Below are 18,166 nucleotides of genomic sequence, written 5' to 3' on the forward strand. Positions count from 1 at the left end.
TTTATCAAAATAATTTGTATGTCATTATTATTAAGTTTTGGTTTGCTTAGAAAAAACTCTAAATTTTTTTTTTTTTTTTTTTTTTTGAGACAGAGTTTCACTCTTGTGACCCAGGCTGGAGTGCAATGGCGCAATCTCGGCTCACCGCAACCTCCGCCTCCTGGGTTCAGGCAATTCTCCTGCCTCAGCCTCCTGAATAGCTGGGATTGCAGGCACACGCCACCATGCCCAGCTAATTTTTTGTATCTTTAGTAGAGACCGGGTTTCACCATGTTGACCAAGATGGTCTTGATCTCTTGACCTCATGATCCACCCACCTCGGCCTCCCAAAGTGCTGGGATTACAGGCGTGAGCCACCGCGCCCGGCCCAAACTCTAAATTTTTATTTAAGATTATTACATCTGTGTAACTTTCTGCATGTGCTTTTAGAGTCCTTGTGCCATTGAGTTATAAGGCTTTGACTTCTGAATCTAAAAAGGACCCCAAGTCTTGCTAAATCTTAAACACTGACAGCAGTTAAAGCCTCATCTTCAAACCCAGTAGAATATGCTAATCAAAATAAGCTGTGTTCATAAGACACAGGGCTAGAAATTAGAACTATTCAACTCAAGGCCCAGGGACTATAGCAGAAGAAGTAAGCATGTGATAACATAAGAGCTGATTTTGAGAGATAATATAGGTCCAATTTCTCAGTAAATTAATCAGTGATGTAGAAGGCACACTGAGGCAAGACCAGCATATGGACCCCTGTGTCAGATTAACAAGGTTTTCTTGGAGCATTAACCCACTTCTTAATAAAAGGTTATAAGCATTATAAAAAGGCTTATGGAAATTATATCTTATGGTCACAATAAATAAAGTTTTATAGGTAGGTTATAAGATTTGAGAGACAGATTTAATTGACCTCATGCTGTCTTTATTAAGCCTTATTGTTTGGGAAATTAAGTCTCCTCTCTCAAAGATAAAGGTTTCTGCTTTTTTCTTAACCTTTGAGTTATCACTTTGGCTAAAAGAATAACTTATTTCACAATGACTGTGATCCTGTTTTATGACATCAAGTGTTTTAAACTTTTTATATTTGAAAAGCTTTCCAAAATCAAATTCTAACTTTGGTCCTCATAAATTTTTTATAGTAGACCCTTAAAGTTTAAGAGATGTTTGGTTCACTTGATATAATAAAATCACACAGGAAGTATTGTCAAATATGAAACAATGTTTAACTTTCTTTGGATTATATTTACATAAATGTGTTATTAGTGGATGTTTCAGACTTGTATGAAATATTTGTGATTCTAATATGTTTTAGCATATGTATCAGTAATAATTAATGATTATGATGTAAAATTGTTGTATGCAGCAGAAGTAACCAAATTTTCTTGTAAATTGTGTCTTTATGACTGTTCTAATGCTTTTGACATCCAGTTTTATTTTTATCTTTTTGTCATCTAATTTTATTTTTTATCCTTTTCAAAAGGTGGCTTTATAACCAGCATAGGATTCTGACAGATGCTCTTGAAGGCAGGTTTCTGATAACTTTGGAGATTGTGACACTAGAACAGAGGGAAAACTTCCAAGACTCTTATGGAGAGCTGAAATGTTCATGAATATCAAGCAAAACAGGAGTTAACTGCATAGACTAACCTCAGAAGACTGAAATAAATCCTTTTATGACATTTTGCTTAAAATATTGTTGATCCTTTATCAGAGGTAAGAAAATTTTTCTTTTGAAATATTTACAGCTTTTAATAATTGAGTAAAGTATACTCCTATAAACAAAATTTGGAGCATATTTCTCTCTACCTGATTTCTCCAAAATTTGGAAACTAGTTGTAAGTATGCTTAACTTATAGCAACATAATTATTTGTATAAGTGTAATAAGAATCTATTTCCTTTTATAACAGGACATAATTGAAGACACTGGTTATTTTACCAAGGTTTTTTTTACTGCAATGGTATTCCTTCAGAGACAGACTCCTTTAAGGACTCAAAGTGAAATTCAAGAGGCAATAAAAGCCCCTTCCAAAAGCTGGTCTTATATCTTGTCAACACAGTCCCTCCACAAGTTCCTGACCTGTGGTAATTAAAAAATGTCACTTTCTGATAGGCACGGGAGCCTTGGGACCTTGAAATGAGGAATTTACCCAATTAATACAGGTATTTGCAGGCACAAGCTGGGCTTAAGGCATTAAAGTCAAATCTGAGATTTCTTATGGAATAAAGTTTCAGCAAAGCAATTAAAGCAAAGAAAGAATTACTCTTGCTGACTTTATGCATATACTATGGCCAACTATAGTAAGACTAAAACTTATTTTGCAACTGAAGTTGTTCTATGACCTTTAATGAAAATAGGACTGGAGAAAGAAAAAATGTGTTTCAAAATACCTCAGAGACCTTTGATTTAAACTACAGTTTAGAAAAAAATTCTCTGAGGTAGTAAAGAATTAAATAACTATAGTACACATGTTGTTAGATTCTAGTCTTCCCAAACATTTTTCGGTTTTATTATTTGGACTGAACTTCCAGTTTGGACTGAATTCTAAAATTTTTCCTGACTACCACTCTAAAATAATATCTTCATTTTTTCTTTTTTTCCTTTTCCCCACATTTTTCCTGATTTGAAATCACTAAAAGTTAAGCTGTACTTTAAGTCCTGCAAACTGAAACTAGACAACTTAAACTTACAGAAGAAAATAACAGTAACCTATTTACATACATAAACCACGTTCATACCCTTTCATACCAGCCTTCTGATTCACAGACTTCACAGTAATATTGCCTATATCAATTTTCCAGTATTGTTCACTTTTTTGTTTGTTGTTGTGTTTCTCCTTCCTCCCCTGTTATCTCTTTGTAGAATGTGATATTTCACAACCTGCTGAAAATGAGCTTTGCTAATAATGTGGGATCTACCTGTCTAGGAATAAACTGTCCTAGTCACAAGGGGTAAGACAAAACGTGACACCAGGAACCCATTTCCTTCTGAAACGCTTCTTCTGAAAGATTTTTAAAAGTAAAGGGGAAAATGTAAAAGAAAAATAAATCTTGAGACACCCAAATCACTAAGCCAAGGGAAAAGTTAACCTCGGAACTATGTCAGGCAAACCTGCTTCCCATTTTATTCATAAATAAGCTTGCTAAAATGATAAAAAGTTACTCATCTCCCTCACAACTGGCCCACTAGGAAATTCCTCATGAACAAAGGACAGACAGAACTCAAAAGTCATCCCATTGAGGCTCACCTAAGACATATATGTCTCATTACTTCCTCTGCCTTGTTGTTTATGTAAAAATGCAGATTCACTGAGCCAGACTAAATGGTACATTCAGTGGAAAACTGATCAAGGACTCAGAAGAATATAACCTTTTGACTGTTTGTCTTTTATCTACTTATGATCTTATAGTTCCATCTCAAGTTGTCCCTCCCTGCCAGACCAAACTAATGTAATCTTACACATACTGATTAATGTCTCATGTATCCTTAAAATGTACAAAAGCAAGCTGTACCCTGACCAACTTGGGAACATACTGTCAGGACCTCCTGAGTCTGTGTCACAAGTGTGTCCATAACTTTAGAAAAATAAACTTTCTGAATGTTTTGAGACCTGTCTCAGATATCTTTTGGTTTAGAGAATCCTGCTTCTTTTCCTTAAGATTAGGAAGAGAGAGGGGAAACAAGAAAAGCAAAGCCAAATAAATAATGAAATCCTTCAAGAGCAGCTTCCAAAATAATATTTTATTTAAATTCACACACATCCAATTTGTGCAGTAAACTTGTCCTGTTGTACCACGACATAATTTGAAAATTAACATATCTAAGAGGCTGGAAAACCACAGTCTGATGAAACATGAATTGGAAATACTGAATCTTTCAGAATTGATTCAATATTTGCACTGATGTCTTAGAAGAAATAATAGTACTTTCACATTTTAAAAGTGCATTGTAGGGCCAAGCACCACCATGGCTCATGGCTGTAATCCCAGAGATTTGGGATGCCAAGGTGGGAGGATCACTTGAGGCCAGGAGTTTGAAGCCAGAGTGGGCAACATGGCAAGACCCCCATCTTTACAAAAAAATAGAAAATAAAATGTTAGCTGGGCATGGTGGTGTGAACTTGTAGTACCAGCTACTGGGAAAGTTGTGATTGGAGAATAATTCTAAGCCAGGAACTTAAAGATGCAGTGAGCTATGATTGCACCACCACACCCCAGCCTGGGTGACAGAGTAAGACCCCATCTCTTAAAATTAAAAAAAAAAAGCATGATAAGTCAATTACTAATGATGTTGTATTAAAAATAAGAACATAATTAATCTTATTCTTGAATGATAATTCCTTTGGGGAAAAAATGTGATTAACATTCTATGTCCAAAATATCTTTGTAGGTTTCAGAGCTTATTAAAGAATGTATATAATATACCTTTAATTTTAGGATTAGTTTGTTATTCAACTTTCAGAGGTACTTGATTGATACTGAATAGATGTGTGCTAAGTTAGTTAATTAGTAAATTAAATAAATGAACTTGGTATACTTTAAATTTCACTAAACTCAAAATTACAGCCAATGGTCACATTTAAAATGAAGATGTGCAAACAAAAACTAAATCTACCAATCAGAAGCCACAGAGCTGTCAAAAGAAAAAAGGAAAGAATAGAACTAAGTAGTAATTTCAGCTGTAAAAACAATTCAGAAAAAAGAAATTGCAATAAAGGAAACAAAACCTCAATATAATACTGGGCTCAATTCCAAAAACAAGGAAAAGCAATAATTTGTAGCCAAAAGGCAGGGAGGGAGATTTGCCTGATAGAAAATTACCAAGAAGGAAGATCTCAGGTAAGGCAGATTCTGGTGGAAACAAGCTAGCAGTATTCTTACTGAAGGCTGGCCGTGGTGATCAGATATCTCCTGGGAGATGACAAAGGATGAAGAACCCCCAACGGTAAGCTGAAATAGAAGATGGGGGGTTCTTGCTAAACTGATGTGCAGGTTCATGCTAGAACTGGACTCTGAAAGGAAGGACACCCAAGCCCAGAGTGTGATACTTAGACAAAAATAATGCAATAATGATCCTGATTAGAGTTTATTCAAGGAGAAAATTTTTGTCTGTCTCTCTTCTGCATGCTAAATTAGTTAATTAATTCATTAAATTTGATGTCTTTCGAGTTGTAAACTCAAAATTATGGCTACTGATGAAACTTAAAGTAAAAATGTTCAAAGAAAAACCAAGCATATTATCTGGAAGCCACAAAACACACACATTACTCGAAAGAGTAGTATGTCTTTCATAGGCAAGCATAAGGCTGACTCATCCAGATGTGACTGAAACCAAGTACTTGAATAAAGACTTGAAGAGCGTCTAAATGCAAGATGCTGATTAAAAACATAATAGCTTTGCAGGGGTTGCTGTGAAATGTCTCTTGTCAAACCTTAGCCTGAGATCAGTGATGCTTGACTTTCAGTCAACCCAACATCACACCATAAATAAAACGTAGGACCAATCCCAGTTCTGTGATTACAGTTGTTCAGCTGCCTAGCACTAAGGCAAAGGGCTCAGTACCAAGTTAGGCCAAAGTTTAAGAAGAATGACAAACACCTTTATTACTACTGGTGCATTGCATAATCAAGTTCACAAAAGTATAATAACCATAATGAGGGCTATGGGTTTGCGATTAACTGTCTGTTAGAGATAACCAGTGTTTCTCTTATCTCAACCAGTCAGACGACTTTTGGGTTTTATTTCTATGATTTGCCGAAGTCATAGCTACTAAATCTTCTACCTATGGGATTGTATTAAATATACAAATAGCCACGATAGTCAAACACAAACAGAAAACACCTTTGTCCAAAGGTGTTTAAAAATCTTGTCAGAGTGTTAAGTGGTTTATTATTTATTTTCCCAAAAAGCCATGTTCTGCAGTCAGCCTTAAAAATGCATGTTTTGTACAGCCAGATGGTGGAATGTGTCTGTAGTCCCAACTACTTGGAAGGCTGAGGCCAGAGAATCACTTGAGGCCAGGAGTTTTAGGCTGTACTGTGCCAATATTATGCCTGTGAACAGCTACTGTACTCTAGCCTGGACAACACAGTGCGACGCCATCTCTTTAAGAAAATAAAAGAGCACATTTTATGGTAGCAAAGCTGTGACTAAAGTCTTAAGTAATCAAATATCTTCCCAGCACCAACTGCCACCATTCTTTCTTACTAATGTGATATTGCACAAGATTAGAATATACTTGTGCCACAAAACGACACTAGAAACACATTAATGTCTTTCTTTAAATGACTTTTTTTCTGCCTTCTCACTTTCACTTTTAACTTTTTACTTTCTATCATTACTGTCTTCCGTCTGCCCATGGGAGGTGGAAGCTGATGAAATGCATGTCTAAAAAGATTAAGGAAATCAGATCCAGAAAATAATTCAAGCTTTATTTCCATTTCTAGTTCTACTATACAACAACTGGAAGATCCAAATTATTCAATCTTTAAGTATTACTTACCTATTTAAAAATATATCAGTAATTCCTAAATCTATCTAAATTCCAGGAATGCAGGGATAATGAGTAAAATGATGCCTGTAAAATGTTTTTTTAAAAAGCTATGTAGAGCCGGGTATGGTGGCTCACACCTGTAATCTCAACACTTTGGGAGGCCGAAGCAGGCGGATCACCTGAGGTCAGGAGTTCAAGACCAGCCTGGCCAACATGGTGAAACCTCATCTTAAAAAAAAGAAGCTATGTAAACCTAAGGTGTAGTGTTATTTCCCCTGGACTACCAATATTATTAAATATTGCTTATTATGGCTCATTTACATTTATTCCAAACTATGAGAAAGATAACTGTAATAAATGTGGAGAGGATTCTTTATGAAATTTTGGGAGCCATGAAAACCAATGTATGTAATTAGACTAGGGGGTATCGCTATAAAAATTTAGAGATTGCAAATCCCTAGCCTAAGAACATTAAAGAAATATTTGCCATGGATACTGATTTAGACAATACATAGATGTTTGGGGATAATAGCAATAATCTAACTCTTCCATAAAGAATGTGGTTAATGAGAAATGTGAGATGGGAGGAGGAAGAATTATACATAGCAAAATTCATTTCAAATTGTAGAAACTCAGTGCAAGTTGTATTTATAATTAAGTTGTCCCTTTATCTTCACCAATAAATTGAGACACTGCTGTTGTTTTGCCTCCACAGAGATGACATGCTTCTTGTTAAAAGGGAAATTTGGAGAGCTAAAACAATCCTTCTGCAACAGAATTTGGTCAGCCACTCTGCTCTGAGACCATCTCTAGCTAAAATCTATTTAGAAAGAGCATTACAGAGTGAAACCACCCCCATAAACTTTATAAAATTTATCAGGGAAGAAGGAAGAAAGATAACTAAGATAAACTAAGCCTGCAGCACACTCAGCATTAAACATTAGATTAGCTTGTCTCTGACCCACTGCCTTACAGTGTTTGCCTGTTGCTCCAGAATCATGTAGACTCTGTTAACAAGATTGTAGTTCCCTCCTAACTGCTCTACATGACAACTTGAACATTACCAAATGTAAGTTTTCCCTTTGAGATGTTTTTTAAGTCCTGCATACTAGGGAAACTACTGATGCCAGCTGGTCTGAAAGACCCCATAAAGAGCTAACTCATCTCCTTTTACCAAAGAATACAATTGCCACATCCTGATGACTTCATTCCTCTTACCCCAACCAATCATCAATCAATAACCCCAATCTTCCAGCCCATTGTCCTCCACAATCCCCTAAAAACTTCATCCAGAAATCCTTAAAGAGATGGATTTAAGAGTCTCCTCCCATCTCCTCACCTGGCTGTCCTGCAATCAATGAACTCTTTCTCTGCTGCAAACACTGCTGTCTCGGTATATTTCCCTGTTATTGTGCAGCAGGGATATGAATCTGTTGGTCCTACAACAAAGGCACAGCTAAATTTCACTTAAGTAGTCCAATTTATTTTTAGTGCAATAGAGGGTAATTGAGAACATAATGATACAAGAAAGTGATATTAAGTAAGCCTATGCCTACCATTTTTTTTCCAGATTGAAGTTCACAACCTATTAGTGAGTCATAAAGTAAATTTAATTGATTGTCATGAACCTTTTAAAAAAACATAAAAAAGACTATAATTGTGTAGAATAGGATAGGATAAAATAGGTTAGGATAGAATAAGAAGTGTCAGAGTATCATTGCATGAATAAGGGTATTATTTTGTGAACCTTTTCTATCTATATATTTGTATGTGTATGTCTACTGAGTAGCAGTATAAAATTTTTACTGTGGAATGGATTAAATCACTGAATACACAAAAGCTTTAGAAGCTGACACACCTGGGTTTTAAATTCTAAGGGCAGTTACTGTCTAATTAACTAGCCTTACCAAGTTACTTAATCTCTTTAATCTCTTCAGCAACAGAGGAGAATTCTTATCTATCTGAAGATTCCCTAAGTAAATAACGTCTGTAAATATCTAAACTACTGGATTAAGAAATTTCGTTTTCTAGATTAGGATCAACAAGGCTGGAATCTGGTTTCTCAATTTAGTGCAATGTGATCTTGATCAAATGATTTAACTTCACTGTACTTTTGTTTGTATTTTTAACTGTAAAATATGGGCAGTAAACCAACTATCTCATAGGTCCCTTGTGAAATTTTGATGAAATAATTTGTATGAAACACTTAGCACAATGCTTATGAATGGATTCAGAACATGCTACCCCAAAATATGCCACTTTGGCATATTATTTTGAGAGTGGTTGCAGATGCAAGAAAGGCACTCTGCTTTCTTCCTTTCTGCCAAAACCAAGACATCAAATTTCCCCTGACCTGGAAGCTTTCCTGTATCAAGAAGAAGAGAACCTCCTCTTTTCAAATCTTTAATTGAGAAATAATCATTGTACCTATTTATACGGTACAGTGTGATGTATCAATACACATATACAATGCATAATAACCAAATCAGGGTAATTAGCATGTCTGTCATCTAATTCATTATTTATATTATGAACAATCAAAATCTTCTAGCTATTTGAAAGCCTACAATAAATTATTGTTAACTGTAGTCATAATAAATTGTCAACTATAATGCTATAAAGCACTAAAACTTATTCCTCCTGTCATGCTATAATTATGTATCCATTTACCAACCTCTATGTATTCCCCCTCCCTCTCCTTTTCCCAACTTCTAATAATCACTATTCTAATCTCTACTTCTATAAGATTGACTTTTCCAGCTTCCACATATAAGTGAGAGCATGCAATATTTATCTTGCTGTGCTTAGCTTATTTCACTTAATGTCCTTCAGGCTCATCCATGTTGCAGCAAATGACAGGATTTTATTCTTTTGGTGGCTTAATTGCATTCCATTTGGTTTATATACCATATTTTCCTTATTCATTCACTGATGGATGCTTAGGTTGATTCCATATCTTAGCCGTTGTGAATAGTGCTACAATAAACATGAGAGTGCAGACATCTCTTTAACACATTTATTTCCTTTTCTTTGAATATATAGCCAGTCGTAGGATTTCCAGATATGACAGTTCCATTTTTTAGTTTTTTGAGGAAACTCCATACTGTTTTTCATAATGGCTATACTAATTTACATTCCCACCAACAAGGTGTGAGTTCTCTTTTCTCCATATCCTCACTAGCATTTGCTATTTTGTGTCTTTTTGAGTATGGCCATTCTAACTGGAGTGAGATAATGTGTAATTGTGATTTTGATTTGCATTTTCCTGATGATTAGTAATTTTGAGCATTTTTTATAATGCATTTGTAGGTAATTCTGTCATTGTGGGAACATCATAGAGTATACTTACACAAACCTGGATGATATAGCCTATTACACACCTAAACCTATTGTTCCTAGAGTATAAATCTGTGCAACATGTTACTGTACTGAATACATATGGAATTGTAACACAGTGGTAAGTATTCATGTATCTAAATATAGCTAAACATAGAAAAAAAGTTGCATCATGGCAATATAATATATATATATAATATATATATGGCCTATCATTGACCAAAACATTATTATGCAGTGCAGAGTATGACTACTTCTTGGCTATTTGTATGTCATCTTTTGAGAAATGTCTATTCAAATTATTTGCCCACTTTTAAATTAAATGACATATTTATTTATTACTTGCTGATGAGTTGTTTAAGTTCCTTAAATATTCCAGATGTTAATCCCTTACTGGATGAATAGTTTGAAATACTTTCTCACAAGAAGAAAACATTCTTATGAAGATTGGGAGTCGGTGCTAAAATGGAACCATACAAACAATCCTATTAAAATAATTCTTATCTTCCATTAATTCCCCAATATATTTCCTAGTCATTTTCTACAAATTACTACTCCTAGAAGGTTAAACCCCTTTTCCTTTTTGTCACTTCTCCACAATTTATCATTCTTTATTTTAAAAGTATGCAAGCTTTCTATCCTAATTGCTTCTTTGGATTTTCATTTGTTTCTATAATGGTTTCAGTGTGTATGTAAAAATAATAAATAAAAATTGTTTGCTATTCTCAACTAACACAGGAACAGAAAACCAAACACAGCATGTTCTCACTTATAAGTGGGAGCTGAACAATGAGAACACATGAACACAGAGAAGGGAACAACGCACACACTAGTGCCTGTTGGGGGTTGGGGACAAGGGGATGGAGAGCATTAGGACAAATACCTAATGCATGTGGGGCTTAAAACTTAGATAACAGGTTGATAGGTGCAGCAAACCACCATGGCATATGTATACCTATGTAACAAACCTACATATTCTATACATGTATCCTGAAACTTAAAGTAAAAAATAAATAAATAATATTTTTAAAATTGTTTGCTATTCTCCTCTTAATCTGTGTTTCTGTCAGTTCAGTTTATGGGCCTCAGCCACAGAACTTCAGGAAGTAGAGGAAGGTTACTTTTCTTTCCCTACAGTTCTGGCAATGAGAATGGGATATCATTGGCTGGGACACCCTGCACACTCCAGAGGTTACAATTGAGATCTTGGGCGCACTCAGCAAAGTTAGCAAAAGGTAAACATTTTTACCACATCAACCTTCCAATCTCTGCCTGTAGAGTCTGTTCAAATGAAAGTAGCAAGAGACTATCTTCGTCTTTCCCTTTTCAAATTCAGATTAGCAGGAAAAACCATTTGTGTAAACTAGTTCTTTGGGTATAGCTACTCGTCATTTTTGTGTGTGTGGCCAAAGTTTAATTTATTTAAGCTATATTGTGCCACAAGCAAAGAGAGGGCAAATCAGTTTATCGGTTATCATTTTATACAAGTAAAGAAGGTGAGTTTAACGTCCTGTACACTTTTTCTGGTCCATGTGCAGAGTAATGGTCAAAACCAGCTCTGTGGTTCCCAGCAGATTTGTAGTGGTTCGGGTTCTCTTTATTTATCTTCTTATGCAGTTAGAAACAGATTCACATGAAGGTTATGAAATAGAGTATGGTTACCATCTCCCCAAGGAAAAGGCTTGAATCTAATGCAGACATGGAGGTATGGAATGAATTCAGGTCTCCTGTGCTCTCTATGATGCAACTTCAAGAAGACAATTATCATGCTCACTCCCACCTGAGGGGGCACAATGAAGTAGGTGAGGGTCTTCCACATGCTAGCTGAGCCCTCCTAGCCATAGACACCACTTGACATGACTGCTCCAACTTTGGATTGGACTGACCAGATAGCCAAGGAAGCCAGAATGCAGCTGCCACTGCCACTTTCAACCTGGACTGCTTGTGATTTTTCATATGAAGTATTCTTTGTTTTAATTTGTCCTTTCCTTCCCAGAGATGGTCATTGATTTCCTACGTCTCTGTCTTTTGTGTCATTTTTCATATGGAAGGAAATATTAGGGTAGCACATAGGCATATATCTTATAAGCATGTTGTTAAAATGGCGTTATAGACTGGTGGGTTTACTGTCCTCATTAGGCTGGTGTTTGAATAAACTTTGCTGTGGGTCATCAACTTTTAAAAAACTAGATGAGATTCTCCTTTCCTCTCTTTTTATGTTCTGAGATCTCAGCTTATAACCAGTGAGGATAGTCTCTTTGATTTCTGCCAGCTGAGGGGTACAGGTTATCAGGTATGCATCAAGTGGCTATAAGGCTAGGAACCCTAGACATTGGAGGGTATGCTGAGAAATCAGCTGGAAAAAAGCAGATTAATTGGGAAAAACGCACACAAATCTATTTAATGCGTTTATACAGAAGGCTTCAAAATGAAGTCCCAAAGATAGAGGAGAAATTGTCTATTTTTACGCTTCAGTTCAGCAAAGTATGAACAGCCATATAGAAATATGACTGGACAAAAAGGGAGGGATCTAATGCTAATAGACTGAGGGAAAGAAACCCAGGCAGGGCTACCTGTCTAGATTCTTCTTGGCCTCTCTGAGCGTATATCCCTGCCTTCTAGATATCAGACAGGAACCTCTCTGGAATGGAGGTCTTACAACTTACAGTCAAACAAGGTATGTCGCTTAAAATCTTTATGGCCAGTTTCTATACAGAAGGGCAGAGGGAAAGTTAGAGTAATGTTTTTAGGTTTCATAGCTGACTTTGGGGAAAAGGGGTTATGGTATCTATGACCTACCCAAGGGAAGAGAAACTCTAGTTTTTGTGGTTAGCCTTGGAGGCAAATGGGACTGAGACAGGAGAGCAGAAGATGGTCAGGTAAAAGCTTTTGCTTCTTAGGCCTTCATTGTGGGGTATTACTTTCTGAGCCCCAACAACATGAAGTGTGTAAGCAGCATTTTCATTGTACAACCATGCCAGCTTTCAGTGGAATTTGTTTCAATGAGGGGTCAGTATGGCAGATCCACTTGAGACTAATGACTCAAGAACATCCTGACATGACGCTGTGTTCTAAGAATCCAGGAGCGGCCAACCCGGAGTTTCACTCCTTAGCTACAAAGGACATCTGACCTCTGACACATCCCTTGGAATAAAGGCTATACAGGGGATCAAGGCTTTCTGTTTTGGATTAGATGGAGCTTGCTAGGTGGCAGGTGCCAAGTAAAAATGTTATATAATCTGCATGCTTTTTACAAATGGGAGCAGTTCTCATGTCCAGCCTGCCACCACCAGAACATCCTTGTATGTAAGTTTCCCCAGTAAACCCTATGTCTCATTTGCTCTCAAGGTACCAATCTATGAGGAATCTTTGTTGTCTCTACCTTTGTTGCTTTGCCAGTGCCGGGAAGTCCCATCCAGTATCACCTGTCAAATATCACAGATTAGAGAGTCTGTAACTGGATGCATCTCACTTGTGTAGGACACCAGAGTCACTAATTTTCACAAACATTATTCTTACTGCCTGGGACAAGGAGGGTCTTTGCTTTCTTAGGCTATTTTTGGGAGTGGCCTTTTGGATCATAGGAGCTGCATCTTCCCTTTTGGATTCATGATCAAAACTTACTCTAAGCCTGGAGAGTTACCCCCAGGTTTTTTCATGAAAAGATATATTGGATTGAGTTGCTGTTAGAATGAATATATACTTGGAGATCCTACTTGCAATGGCCAGATGATAAATTAATAGATTTAGAAAAACTTTAATATTTGAAAAGATTTTTAGAGAACTCTCATCTTAAACAAATTTATTTTGGTAGCTAAGGGAAGATGAAATTGAAAGTCGGACAAAAAAGAGCATTATGGCCAGGCTTAGGGATTCCCTTAAGATTAAAGAACAGAAATCAAACTTAGAACAAAAGTTAAAAATCCACATCTAGTGTACAGGTCCCTTTCACCCCCAAATGTGCTCCTCTTTACTCTCAACTCCGTGTCCCTGACCTTCAGAAGATATTTTGATCTCCGGACCCTGACTTAAGTTTCTCTCCCTCAAATCCAGCCCAGCTTCCTAAACAAATTTCTTTAATCCCTGAAGCTCCTCTGACTTCTAAAAAAAAAAGAATCCCTAAACACCCAGCTTCCTTCTCTTTCCCTCCAAGAATAGCAGAAAGCACTCTGGCCTAGTCTCCAGACCAGAGAATACAAGTTACTTATGTAAATACTGAGTCAGAAAATAACTTTGTCAGAGGCCCCAGAGACACAAAGCAGGGCTCATTGCATCGTCCCTTATAATTCCATCTACTCTGTGGATCGACATATCAGACCCCATCAGCTCCAAGTCTTCCCATGAAATTCCTTTTGTGGTGTATCCTTAACCCCTACAGCGAAGAATTCACGTTCTCTGGACAGCAACATATCTTTTAAAATAAAAAGGCCTTTTATACCACACCCCACCACACATGTTTCAGAAGATCCTATCAAACATAGAGAGAAGTTAGAAAAGTTAGTGACAATATACAACTCCCCTTATAGGGACCTTGGCTGGCTCTTCCTAGTCAAGATGATACAGTAGTTACCAGTCAAGCCTGACAAACCCCTAGGGACAAAAACCTTCCCCGCCCCAACCCCCACCCCTGCAACAAACACAAGAAAAGAAAACAGGTAGCCAGAGCTTCTCCCAAGTCCTCCTGCAAATGACCAGGAAATGACTCAACTGGCAGCTGATATTTACAGCCTCGTAAAAGTGAGAGTGGAGACCTTTCCCACCAAGGTGAATTGGTCTAAAGTTGAAAAGTGCACTCAGGAAGAAAGGGATGCCAAGGTTTTGGTGGAATGCTGTATACAGACTTTCCAAAGGCATGCTGCATTTAACCTCCAAGCCCCAGAACATAAAAACCTTATTATTTGCACCTTAATTGGAAATTCTCTGTCTGGAATAAGGAAGCAAATCCAAAATAGCTCTGCGCAGGACAGTCTCTTCAAAATTATTATTGAAGCTTCTACCCAATTATTTGAAAAAACTGTTACCTGCTTAGGACATGAGATATCTCAGAGCACTAAAAACAGCACAAAATGCCTATCAGTTTTGCCTGTCCCTCTCCTAGAAACAAAAAAAAAACAACTGCATAAATTCCTAGGGGCAGCTAGCTGTCATCACCAATAAATTCCTACTTCTGCTGCCCATGCTAAACCTCTATTTGCCCTCATCCCGAAGTTACTTCAGAGGGCATTTCCTGGCTCCTGGAGGCATTGAACTCCTTCAAAGCCTTAAAATGATGACTTCTCCCATAGTCAGCTCTTTGCTTACCCAATTTTGACAAACTTTTCACCTATATCGACAGAAAAATAATAGGATTGTTTTGGGTATTCAAAACAACCTCTTGCCTCTTGGATATGAGGACTAAGCTCTGACTTTTTTATCTTACGCAAATTCCTACTTAAGGGGTCTAGGGAGTCATGCCCTGCAAACCGTAAATTCTCATCAGTTGGGTTTTACTGAACCCTCTATATTGTGGCTTACTTTTCAGTCTGACTGGCATAACATTATGAGACAAGGAAAGAAACATTTAACCCCAAAAATGTCCTTCCTTGCCATACCTTAAAATTGCCCTGCAAACTGTCTTGTGGGAAGACACCCACATTCTATAGAGAATCCCCTTCCCTTTTTATTTTTCTTCCTTCCTTCCAAGATCCAGCAGATAATCAACTAAGAGCCAGGCGCCCTTTTAAATCCTATAAAAAATAATTTACAACCTGCTCTTTCTAAAGTCTGCTATCTGAGAGCTTCCTCTGCACAATAAAACTTGGTCTCCATAACCCTTTATCTTTAACCTGAACATTCCTTTCTAGCAATCTCAGGTCTTCAGACACCAACCAATTGTCAACCAAAAAACATCTAAATTTACCTATGTCCTGGAAGCTCTCACTTTGAGTTGTCCTGCCTTTCTAAACCAAACCAATGTACTTATTAAATGTATTTGATTGTGTCATGCCTTCCTAAAATACATAAAAGCAAGCTGAACCCCAATCACCTTGAACACATGTTCTCAGGACCTCCTGAGAGCTGTGTCACAGGCCATGGTCACTCATATCTGGCTCAGAATAAATCTTTTCAATTATTTTCAGAGTTTGACGCTTTTTGTCAACAGATATGTCCTATACTATGTTTCCTGTAAACCAAAAAGTATCAGAGACAGGTCTCAATCAAAATGAAATTTATCTTGCCAAAGTAAAGGATATGCCCAGAAAAAATAAACATGGAATCACAGAAACAGTCTGTGGTCTGTGTCTTTTCCCAAAAATGAATTTGAGGGCTTCAGTATTTAAAAGGGAAAAGCAGGCCAGCAGGGAAAGAGGGAAGGTATGATAATCCACATGTTGCAAGGGAAAAGAAGTAGATAGGGAAAAAGTCAATTATGTATTCCTTTAGCACTCAGTAAATCCGCACTTTACATAAGATTAAGTGAACACAGAGTAACTATCTGTGGAGATAGTTATCGTTCTATCTCTAGCTATCTGCTTAGGAAAAAACGAAAAGGCAGTTTCTTTCGTGACTCACATTTCAGCTTAATTTGTTTTTTCCTTTTGGCATGGTGAATTGGGGTCCTGAGTTTTTATTTTCCTTTCACATTCTCAAGTCAATTAGACCCTATGGTATCAGGCATGTCCGCGTTCCTGCGTGAAGAAGCCACAGCTGGTGCATTAATGGGCCAATTCAGTACTCTTACATTAGGTTCCCCCTTACCTCCATGTTTCCCATTCCCGTATTCTGTGTTCACTCTCTTATGACTTAGTAAGACATAGCACCTCACAGTACCTCTCTGCATAGCAGCAGACCACCTATACAACACAGGCCCTATTAACCAATCCCTCCATCATCTTACATCATTGTAACCCCCTTTTCTTTTGTTAATGAGACAGAGTCTCACTCTGTCACCCAGGCTGGAGTGCAGAGGCGCTATCACAGCTCACTATAGCCTTGACCTCCTTGGGCTCAAGTAGTCCTCTCATGTCAGCCTACTGAGTAGCTAGGACTACATGCACATGCCATCACACCTGGCTAGTTTTCTTGGTTTTTGTAGAAACTGGGTTTCACCATGCTGCCCAGGCTGGTCTTAAACTTCTGAGCTCAACTGATCTCTCCACTTTGGCGTCCTGAGGGGCTGAGATTAGAGATGTGAGCCACCATAACCACTCTATTGTGTCGATTTAAATCCAGCCACACTAATACCCCTCCCCAATGATGGAAAGTCTACATGATTGCTTTGCAACTACAGCATTTGTCTCAAAGCCACAAGAGGATATCTTAGATACCCTCTTAGATACCCCTCAGCCATTTCTTCATGGCTTTTGTGAATAAAATTTCCAGGGAACATAATAGGTGGTTATACCATAGTTTTCCCACATGGAACACTTGAGCCGTACTTTTTGCCCACTGTAAAATCAGTCCATGCTGCTAAACTCAGAGCACTTACTAGAGTTTGTACACTGGTAAAAGGGAAAACTGCCACTATTGCACAACTCCAGAAGTGCCTTTGGAGTCTGTCATAATCCATCAAATTAGCAGATGGATTATGCAATGGGCCAAACAGTCTTCCTTTAGTCCATTTTCTTTTGACGTTTGATTTTTACTTATCTCCCATCAGATGAGGCATATGTGTAAATAACCCTGACATTCTCAAAATTTCTGATCAAAGTATTTACCAAAGTACTACTTGTAGATGTAAGCATTGTTTTGGAGGTAGCTAACATAATTTTCGGAATTCTCCAAGGCCCACACTGCCTTTTATAACACTTAAAATGGATTTTAGAGATCTGCTTCCAGCTTTAGGCTATTCCTGTGTTTGGTTATTGTCTGCGTGCTTAGTAGATAGGCTGGATGCCTTCTAAGTAGACATGCTAACACCAGGATGGTGGTAAAGAGATTAACAACTGGAGGTTATTCCTCATTTTGGCATTTCTTTACAGATTGAATCAGACAAACGAATTCATTTTTTAGTAGAAATAAACCACTCACTCACAAAATCTCTGGAGTACTCACTAAAATTTCTTCATATCATCCTCAATCATCAGGACAAGTGGAACATAAAAATCTAGAAATTAAAAGAACTTATAGGGAAAAAAATCCATCAGGTCATCTCTTTCAACCAGGAGATCAGGTATACATCAAGATTTTTAGAAAAATCGTGTACTCTTACCTTGCTAGGAATGACCTTGTGAAGTACCGCTAACCACCTACACTGCTATCACACTTGCTGAATTCGTGTGAGCTACATCAAGGTAGACCCAGTCATCACTCTCAGGACAACTGGAAGACCACCCCTACAGGTGACCTCATAGAAAGGATTTCA

At 37.3% G+C, this 18,166-nt stretch overlaps 1 protein-coding gene across 6 annotated transcripts in view; it reads right to left on the bottom strand.

The window, feature by feature from the left end:
- SPAM1 (sperm adhesion molecule 1) overlaps nt 1-18,125 on the bottom strand; it is a 34,560-nt gene extending 16,435 nt beyond the window's left edge. The window contains exons 1-3 of one of the 6 annotated variants that reach the window (XM_035254846.3): nt 18,014-18,125; nt 7,826-7,925; nt 4,814-4,942 (exon numbers count right to left, since the gene is read on the bottom strand). The gene's annotated coding sequence lies outside the window, so the exon portion shown is untranslated. Of the gene's footprint in view, nt 1-4,813; nt 4,943-7,825; nt 7,926-16,374; nt 16,491-18,013 lie in introns of all 6 variants that reach the window. The other 5 variants (XM_035254847.3, XM_078343873.1, XM_035254844.3 and 2 more) reach the window with 5 other exon arrangements.
- Between the last annotated feature and the right edge of the window lie 41 nt (nt 18,126-18,166).

This window comes from Callithrix jacchus, chromosome 11 (genome assembly GCF_049354715.1).
Source record: "Callithrix jacchus isolate 240 chromosome 11, calJac240_pri, whole genome shotgun sequence".
NCBI lineage: Eukaryota > Metazoa > Chordata > Mammalia > Primates > Cebidae > Callithrix > Callithrix jacchus.